We start from the raw sequence: 9,804 nt of genomic DNA on the forward strand, positions 1-9,804 counted from the left end.
GCCAGGCGTGGTGGCTCACCTCTTGTAATACCAGCACTTTGGGAGGGCAAGGTGGGCAGATTGATTGAGCCCAGGACCAGACTGGGAAACATAGCAAGACCCCATCTTTACCAGAAATTACAAAAAAGTTAGCTGGGCATGGTGGTATGCGCCTGTAGTTCCAGCTACTTGGGAGGCTGAGGTGGGAGAATTCCTTGAGCCCAGGAGGTGGAGATCCTAGTGAGCAGAGATTGCACCAGTGCACTCCAGCCTGGGTGGCAGAGCGAGACCCTGACTCAACGAAAAACAAAAACAACCTTTGTATTTTTGCATGTGATACACCCTGATATTTTCTATTTCCTTCTTTATTTTTTTTTAATTTGGGAGTGCAAAAGGTTTATTGAAAAAAAAAAACAAACACAAATCTGTTTTGAAGCCTGTAGGACATTAGGGAGAGATGTCCAATAGATAGAGATGCATGTCTGAAGCTAAGGATGAGCACTGAGCTGGGGTCTAGGTTTGGAGGCCGTCAGCCTGTAGAGATGGTACTTTACTCGTGAGAACAGATGCAATGAGCCAGGGAGAGGGGGTAGGTGTGAGAAAAGCACAGTGAAATAAGGAGAGAACTCCTTGGGAGCACCAGCATTAGATGTGGTTAGAGGATTCGGACTCCTAAGAAGATTGAGAAACAATGTTCAGATTTAAAAGGAAACAGGAGGCCGGGCCCCGTGGCACACACCTGTAATCCCAGCACTTTGGGAGGCCAAGGCAGGCAGATCACCTGGGGTCAGAAGTTTGAGACCAGCCTGGCCAACATGGTGAAACCCCATCTCTACTAAAAATACAAAAATTAGCCGGGCATGGCGGTGGGCGCCTGTAATCGCAGCTACTTGAGAGGCTGAGGCAGGAGAATGGCCTGAACCCAGAGCCAGAGGTTGCAGTGAGCCGAGATTGCACCACTGCATTCCAGCCTGGGTGATAAGAGCGAGACTCTGTCTCAAAGAAAACCAAAAAACACCACCACATTGCAATACCACTACACACCCATGAGAATAGCTACTGGAAATCTCATACATTGCTGATGGAAGTGTGGGTTAGTTGAATCACTTTGAAAAACTGTTTGGCAATATCTACTAAAGCTGAAGATTTGTATATCCTATGGCCCTGCAGTCCAACCCCTGGGTGTATATCCAACAAAATGCAAACAGATGTGCACTAAAGGACATGCAACTGGTGGAGGTATATGTATAAAATTGCCAGTATTTGCCAGTTGTCTGTTTGCAAAAATGGCAATTTCACATGGTTAAACCTGATTACAAGAATGTTCATAGCAGCACTATTTGTATTAGCCAAAACCTGGAGTATCTCAATGGCAGATTATTGTGTATATATTGAATAAATGTTTCACCCAGTAACATGGGTAGATCTCACAAACATAGTGTTGAGTGAAAGAAGCCACACAGCTATATATAAAGCACAAAAACAAGCCAGGTGCGGTGGCCCACGCCTGTAATCCTAGCACTTTGAGAGGCCAAGGCAGGCAGGTTGCCTGAGCTCAGGAGTTCAAGATCAGCCTGGGCAACATGGTGAAACCTGGACTCTACTAAAAATACAAAAAAATTAGCCAGGTATGGTGGTAGTCCCAGCTACTCGGGAGGCTGAGGCAGAAGAATTGCTTGAACCCAGGAGGTGGGGGTTGCAGTGAGCCGAGATTGAGATTGTGCCACTGCACTCCAGCCTGGGCGACAAAGTGAGACTCCGTCTCCAGGGGAAAAAAAAAACAGACTAAACGAATCTATCATGATAAACATGAGATTACCTTTGGGACTAGTCACTGAAGAGAGAATGGGAATGTTTTGGGATACTGGTTATCCTCTTTTTTTAAAAGCTCTGTATGCTAGTTAAACACGTGTGTGCACTTTGTAAAATTCATTAAGCTGCATGCTTGTGATTTGTGCACTTTTCTGTATTTGTTATACTTCAGTAAAAGATTACTTAAAAGTTTAATTCTTGGATGAGCATGGTGGCTCACGCCTCTAATCCTTGCACTTTGGGAGGCTAAGGTGGGAAAATTGCTTGAGACCAGGAGTTCGAGACCAGCCTGGGCAACATAGTGAGACACCGTCTCTACAGAAAAATTTAAAAATAGCCAGGTGTGGGCTGGGCATGGTGGCTCATACCTGTAATCCCAGCACTTTGGGAGACCAAGGCGGGCAGATCACGAGGTCAGGAGATCAAGACCATCCTGGCTGACATGGTGAAACCCCATCTCTATTAAAAATACAAAAAATTAGTCAGACGTGGTGGCAGGCGCCTGTAGTCCCAGCTACTCAGGAGTCTGAGGCAGGAGAATGGCGTGAACCCGGGAGGTGGAGCTTGCAGTGAGCCAAGATTGCATCGCTGCATTCCAGCTTTGGTGATAAGAGCGATACTCCGTCTAAAAAAAAAACAAAAAAAAAACAGGTGTGGTAGCACATGCCTGTAGTCCTACCTACTTGGGAGGCTGAGGTGAGAGGATACCTAAACCCAGGATTTGAGGTTATAGTGAGCCATGACTATGCCACTGCACTCTAGCCTGGGTGACAGAGTGAGACCCTGTTTCCAAAAATAAAAAGTAAAAAAGTTGTCTGGGGCTTGGTACAGTGGGTCACGCCTGTAATCCCAGCACTTTGGGAGGCCAAGGTGGGCGGATCATTTGAGGCCAGGGTTTGAGACCAACCTGGCCAACATGGTGAAACACCGTCTCTACTAAAAATACAAAAATTACCCAGGCATGATGGTGTTCGCCTGTAGTCCCAGCTACTCAGGAGGCTGAGGTGGGAGGATTGCTTGAGCCCAGGAGATGGAGGCTGTAGTGAACCGAGACTGCGCTACTGCACTCCAGCTTGGGTAATGGAGCAAGACCCTATCTCAAAAAAATAAAAATTAAATAAAATTAAAAAGTTGTCTTCAAATTATTTTGAATTAGATATGCATCAGATAAGGTTTGAATGTTTATTTAGTGACATAGTCTATTTAGTCCTCAAAGTCATTAATCACCTTATATACAGACTCTCGAGAAAAGGGCTGCTGATTCTTGAATGGATAATTTGGAGTAGGGAGCACGTGATGTATTTCTCTGACTGCTCCACCCGCAAATCTCAGGGATATTTTGTAAAGGAAAGATAATTGTCCTACTAATCTTCGTCTGGGAAAAGTTTTGGATTTTTTTCCTGCTTTTATGTTACATTTTTAAATTACTTTTTCCGTATTATACACAATTAAAATTATTAGGCAAATGATCAAAATAAAAGACCTCTCTCACAATTTGAGACCCAGAATCAGAAAACTTGGCTCATGCTCCAATGTTGCTACATATTTCCTATGTATCTCAGTTTATTTCCATAAGAATAGTTTTCTCTTTTGCAAGACAAAATTCAAAGTACCACTCTTACCAGGTTGTTGTGGAAATAAAATGATGTAAAATAAAAACTCTTATACAATGAGAGTCTCACTTTGACACAGAGTCTCACTCTGTCACCCAGGCTGGAGTGCAGTGACATCATATCAGCTTATTGCAACCTCTGCCTCCCAGGTTCAAGCGATTCTCCTGCCTCAGCCTCCCAAGTAGCTGGGACTACAGGAGCCTGCCACAATGCCCCGGCTAATTTTTGTATTTTTAGTAGAGACAGGATTTTACCATATTGGCCAGGCTGGTCTTGAACTCCTGACCTTGTGATCCGCCCGCCTTGGCCTCCCAAAGTGCTGGGATTACAGGCATGACCCACGGTTCCTGGGCAAGAGATATTGTTAATTGGAAATTGATTCTATATATTAAAATGAGGTGTGATTGGCCAGGTGCGGTGGCTTACGCCTGTAATCCCAGTACTTTGGAAGGCCGAGGTGGGTGCATCACCTGAGGTCAGGAGTTCGAGATCAGCCTGGCCAACATCGTGACTAAACATGTCTCTACTAAAAATACAAAAATCCCAGCACTTTGGGAGGCCGAGGCGGGCGGATCACAAGGTCAGGAGATCGAGACCACGGTGAAACCCCGTTTCTACTAAAAATACAAAAAATTAGCCGGGCGCGGTGGCGGGCGCCTGTAGTCCCAGCTACTTGGGAGGCTGAGGCCGGAGAATGGCGTGAACCCGGGAGGCGGAGCTTGCAGTGAGCCGAGATTGCGCCACTGCACTCCAGCCTGGGCGACAGAGCGAGACTCTGTCTCAAAAAAAAAAAAAAATAAAATAAAATAAAATAAAATAAAAATACAAAAATAAGCCAGGCATGGTGGCGCATGCCTGCAATTCCAGCTACTCCCGGAGGTTCAGGCAAGAGAATTGCTTGAACCCAGGAGGCGGAGATTGCAGTGAGCTGAGATCATGCCGTTGCACTACAGCCTGGACCCCAGAGCAAGACTTTGTCTTAAAAAAAAAAAAAAAAGGCCGGGCGCGGTGGCTCAAGCCTGTAATCCCAGCACTTTGGGAGGCCGAGACGGGCGGATCACGAGGTCAGGAGATCGAGACCATCCTGGCTAACACGGTGAAACCCCGTCTCTATTAAGAAATACAAAAAACTAGCCGGGCGAGGTGGCGGGCGCCTGTAGTCCCAGCTACTTGGGAGGCTGAGGCCGGAGAATGGCGTGAACCCGGGAGGCGGAGCTTGCAGTGAGCTGAGATCTGGCCACTGCACTCCAGCCTGGGCGACAGAGCGACACTCCGTCTCAAAAAAAAAAAAAAAAAAGTGATTGTCTAAGAGGAAAATACCCAGATGCTTGATAAGACAATCCCTTAGATGATTACTTTTAGGTATAACTAAAGAACTTTTGGATTTTGTGTTTTTATTTTTATTTACTTATTTATTTATTTTTAATAGAAACAGAGTTTTGCCATGTTGCCCAGGCTGGTCTGGAACTCCTGGGATCAAGAGATCCTCCCTCCCTGGTCTCCCAAAGTGCTGAGATCACAGGTATGAGCCACCATGCGCAGTCAAACTTTTGTATTTTTTTTTTTTTTTTTTGAGACGGAGTCTCGCTCTGTCGCCCAGGCTGGAGTGCAGTGGCCGGATCTCAGCTCACTGCAAGCTCCGCCTCCCGGGTTTACGCCATTCTCCTGCCTCAGCCTCCCGAGTAGCTGGGACTACAGGCGCCCGCCACCTTGCCCGGCTAGTTTTTTGTATTTTTTTTAGTAGAGACGAGGTTTCACCGTGTTAACCAGGATGGTCTCGATCTTCTGACCTCGTGATTCGCCCATCTCGGCCTCCCAAAGTGCTGGGATTACAGGCTTGAGCCACCACGCCCGGCCAAACTTTTGTATTTTTAAACCCAGTTTTAAAATTCTAGTTCCATAAAGGAGCACCCCAGTGTTCAAATCCAATTTCCAACAGGTGTCACTCTAACCCCTTCAATTATAGTTGTGCCTAAACCTCTATAACTAACTTCTCATTTAGTGTTGCAGGTAATGATGTAAGATGCAAACAATTATCTTGGGTCTATTTAGGACCTCTTTTCTGGCTCTTCAGGTTTCACAAATGGATACTTCATCTCTCTGGATCTCTATTGGGTCATTGCATTTTCTTCAGAATGCAAACTCCTATAAACTCCTGGACTGCCTGTGTAATGGGGTCTCAACTCCACTCAGTTCACCACCATTGAAAACATTGTTACAAAATCCGCATAACAAAAAATTCATAATTTTAGGATTCAATTCAGTGACATTTAGTACATTCACAATGTTGTGCAACTATCACCATTATCTAGTTCCAGATCTTTTTTTTTTTTTTTTTTTTTTTTTTTTTTTTTTTGAGACAGGGTCTCACTCAGTCGCCTAAGCTGGAGTACAGTGGCACGATCCACCTCCTGGGTACAAGTGATTCTCCTGCTTCAGCCACCCGAGTAGCTGGGATTATAGGCATGTGCTACCATGCCTTGCTAATTTTTGTGTTTTTAGTAGAGATGGGGTTTCACCACGTTGGCCAGGCTGGTCTCAAACTCCTGAGCTCAAGTGATCTGCCTGCCTCGGCCTCCTAAAGTGTTGGGATTACAGGTATGAGCCACCACGCCCAGCCCCAGTTCCAGAACATTTTTAATACCCTAAAAGGAAACCTCACCCATTACAGTCTCTCTCTAGTCCCTCTGCCCCCAACCCCACTCCCTCCAGCCCCTGGCAACCACTACTCTGCTTTCTGTCTCTACAGATTTGTCTGTTCTGGACATTTCATAAAACTGGATCAACCAAAAATTTTCAGGCCCAGCATTTGCTAGGCACCAAGGATACAAGGATGAATATGACAATCTGCTATTAACCAAATCACTGCTGACTGGGATAAAACAAGTTAAAAAAAAAAAACCATAGTCCAAGGTGATGATTATTGTAATGGAAATATGAACATTTTGGGAACATAGCTCAGGGGGACGAGGGCAAGCTGGAAGAAGTAAGATTTTTTTGAGGAGTCTCACTCTGTCGCCCGGGCTGGAATGCAGTGAAGTAATCTCAGCCCACTGCAACCTCCACCTCCCGTGTTCAAGTGATTCTCATGCCTCAACCTCTCAAGTAGCTGGGACTACAGGCAACCGCCACCATGCCCAGCTAATTTTTCTATTTTTAGTAGAGACAGGGTCTCGCAGTGTTGGCCAGGCTGGTCTCGAACTTCTGACCTCAGGTGAGCAGTCCACTTTGACCTCCCAAAGTGTTGGGATTACAGGCGTGAGCCACTGCACCTGGTCAAAAGTAAGACTTGAATTTAGGCATGGAGGCAGGAGTTTGTTCCACCAACCAATGGAGGCTGGGCTGGAGGATGGTGTAGAGGAGAGAGCTGGGGTAGGAGGGGGGGCAGCATGAGCGAGATACAATGGCATGGAGTTGGATAGCTCTGTGTTCAAAGGATGTGGACAGAGCACACACCAAGCACATGGCAGGGCCTTTGCCCTGGTTGTTCCCTTCCCCTAGGACACTCCTCTCTCAGATCGCTGCTGGTTGGCTTGACCCCTTCCTGCAGATCTTTGCTTAAATGTTACCCGCTCAGAGAGGACTTCCTTGATCTCTCTATCAAAATAGCAACTTTCATTCCTCTCTATCCCCTCACTCTGTTCCTTTTTCTTTATAGCACGTATCACTCTTGCACTATATTGTATATATGTATATTTGTTTCTCTGTTCATTTCCTGTCTCCCTAACTTGAAGGTAAGCTCCACAAAGGCAGCTATTTCCCCAGCTATGTGGCCATATCTCAGCACCCATAACGGTATCTGGCACATAGTAGGTGCCCCACAAATAATGAATGAATGAGCAAACCCTGAGGCAGTACTGCAGTGGGGAGTCCCTTTGAGATCTGAGTGGTTCCAGTTGCTGAAGACAAGGTGATATTAAACACAGGTCAACTCAATCACCTTATTTACTCTGCATGGCTGCTTGTCAGCTGTTTCACTTGCCTTCAAAAGGAATTATTGCTTTCCTCCAAAAAGGAAAATACTTTGTGATCCCAAGTCCTCTCACTTTATTGATTATTATATTTTTACCGATCCTCCTTTATTTATTTAGCAAACACTTGTTGAATCCCTGCTATGTGGCATGCAGGGATATAACAGAGAACACAACTGACCCAAGCCCTGTCCTCATGAAGTGTAGAAGTGTGACAGACCAGTAAACCAGCAAGCAATTACAGTAGAGTAGTAGAGTATAATGCTTGAAAATACAGTTTTTTTGTTTTAGTTTGTTTTGGTTTTTGAGACAGAGTCTCACTCTTTTGCCTAGGCTGGAGTGCAGTGGCATGACCTTGGCTCACTGCAACCTCTGCCTCCCAGGTTCAAGCGATTCTCCTGCCTCAGCCTCCCAAGTAGCTGGGATTACAGGCACACGCCACCATGCCCAGCTAATTTTCTTTGTATTTTTTTTTTTTCAGTGGAGACCAGGTTTCACCATGTTGGCCAGGCTGATCTCGAACTCCTAGCCTCAGGTGATCTGCCTGCCTCAAACTCCCAAATTTCTGGGATTACAGGCATAAGCCACCATGCCTGGCTTGTTTTTTGTTTGTTTGTTTGTTTTTGTTTTTGAGACCCCCATCTCTACTAAAAACACAAAAATTAGCCGGGTGTGGTGGCGTGCGCCTGTAGTCCCAGCTACTTGGGAGGCGGAGGCAAGAGAATCACTTGAACCAGGGAGGCAGAGGTTGCAGTGAGCCAAGATCATGCCACTGCACTATAGCCTGGGCGACACAGCAAGACTCAGTCTCAAAAAAAAAAAAGGAAAGCAAAAATTGGGTATAAAGAGTTGTATGAAAAATGTGGTTCCAATCATATTTAAATATGCATAAAAGATCTGAAGGATATTCACAAAAATGTTCATGATGATCAGCAGCAGTATTATTAAAAAGTATAATGTTAGGGCCAGGCATGGTGTCTTACGCCTATAATCCCAGCGCTTTGGGAGGCTGAGGCCGGCAGATCACTTGAGGCCAAGAATTTGAGACCAGCCTGACCAACATGGTAAAACCTCATCTCTACTAAAAATACAAAAATTAGCTGGGTGTGGTGGCACATGCCTGTAATCCCAGCTATTTGGGAGGCTGAGGCACGAGAATTGCTTGAACCTGGGAAGCGGAGGCTGCAGTGAACCAAGATCATACCACTGCACTCCAGTCTGGGAGACAGACAGAGACTCTCTCTCTCTCTCTCTCTCTCTCAAAAAAAAAAAAAAAAAAAGAAACATAATGTTAGGTTGAACTTTATGACATTTCTATCGCCATTTTTGTAAGTTAATTTCATATGGTTCAACCTAATATATTGGTGAAAAGAGTCCGAGGCAAACTTGGATTCAAATCCCAGCTTCAGTATGCATGATTCAGTATACAACATCTCAGTTGTGTAACCCTGGACAAATGTACTTACCCTCTCTCTGAGCCACAGTAGTCTCATCTGTAAAATGGGCATAAACATAGTCTGTAACTCAGCGTTATGGCTAAAATTAAATGGAATAATGCAAGTAAGGGGTCTGGCACACTGCAATCCCAGAATAAATGGTGGCCATAATTGTGGGTGGTGGTTTTTTCTTTCTTTACTGTATTTTTCAAATTTCCTATAATATAGTTTTTTTTTTTATTCTAAAGCTAATAAACATAATTATTTAATTTTTTTGTTTGTTTTTGTTTTTTGAGATGGAGTCTTGCTCTGTCACCTAGGTTGGAGTGCAGTGGCACAATCTCGGTTCACTGCCACCTCTACCTCCTGGGTTCAAGCAATTCTCCTGCCTCAGCCTCCGAAGTAGCTAGGATTACAGGCACCCACCACCATGCCTGGCTGATATTTGTATTTTTAGTAGAGATGGAGTTTCACTATGTTGGCCATGCTGGTCTTGAACTCCTAACCTCAGGTGATTTGCCCACCTCAGCTTCCCCAAAGTGCTGGGATTACAGGCGTGAACCACCATGCCCAGGCAATTATTTAATTTTCAAAGGAATTGTGCTCTATTCCCTGAAGATCTTGAGTGGGGATCTTGAGGCTGTTCCTGGGAATGTGGTTGAGGGCTTTTTTCCAGCCCTGCTGTGGCTTGGCTTGGCTGGACAAAGACAGTGACCTGAGAACAGGGCTAGAAGTTTCTGCTTGGTGGGACCCTGGGAGGTTTATTTACAAAGGACACTCTGTCCCGCGGCCCAAACTGCTCCCTCACTCCAGCATCTGCTGTATTGATTGAACCCTTCAGAGAGGCTGCTTTGACCCATCCTGTCCCTCAAACCCTGGGTCACAGTGCTCAGTGTCCGCCTTGGTCATGACAGCCTTTGGCATGGTCCTCTTTACTTAGAAGCAGCTTCTGGGTCCTGAGCACAGAAGCTGAGCTCAATTTTCATAATGTCC

The sequence above is a fragment of the Macaca nemestrina genome, chromosome 17 (assembly GCF_043159975.1).
Source record: "Macaca nemestrina isolate mMacNem1 chromosome 17, mMacNem.hap1, whole genome shotgun sequence".
Classification (NCBI taxonomy): domain Eukaryota; kingdom Metazoa; phylum Chordata; class Mammalia; order Primates; family Cercopithecidae; genus Macaca; species Macaca nemestrina.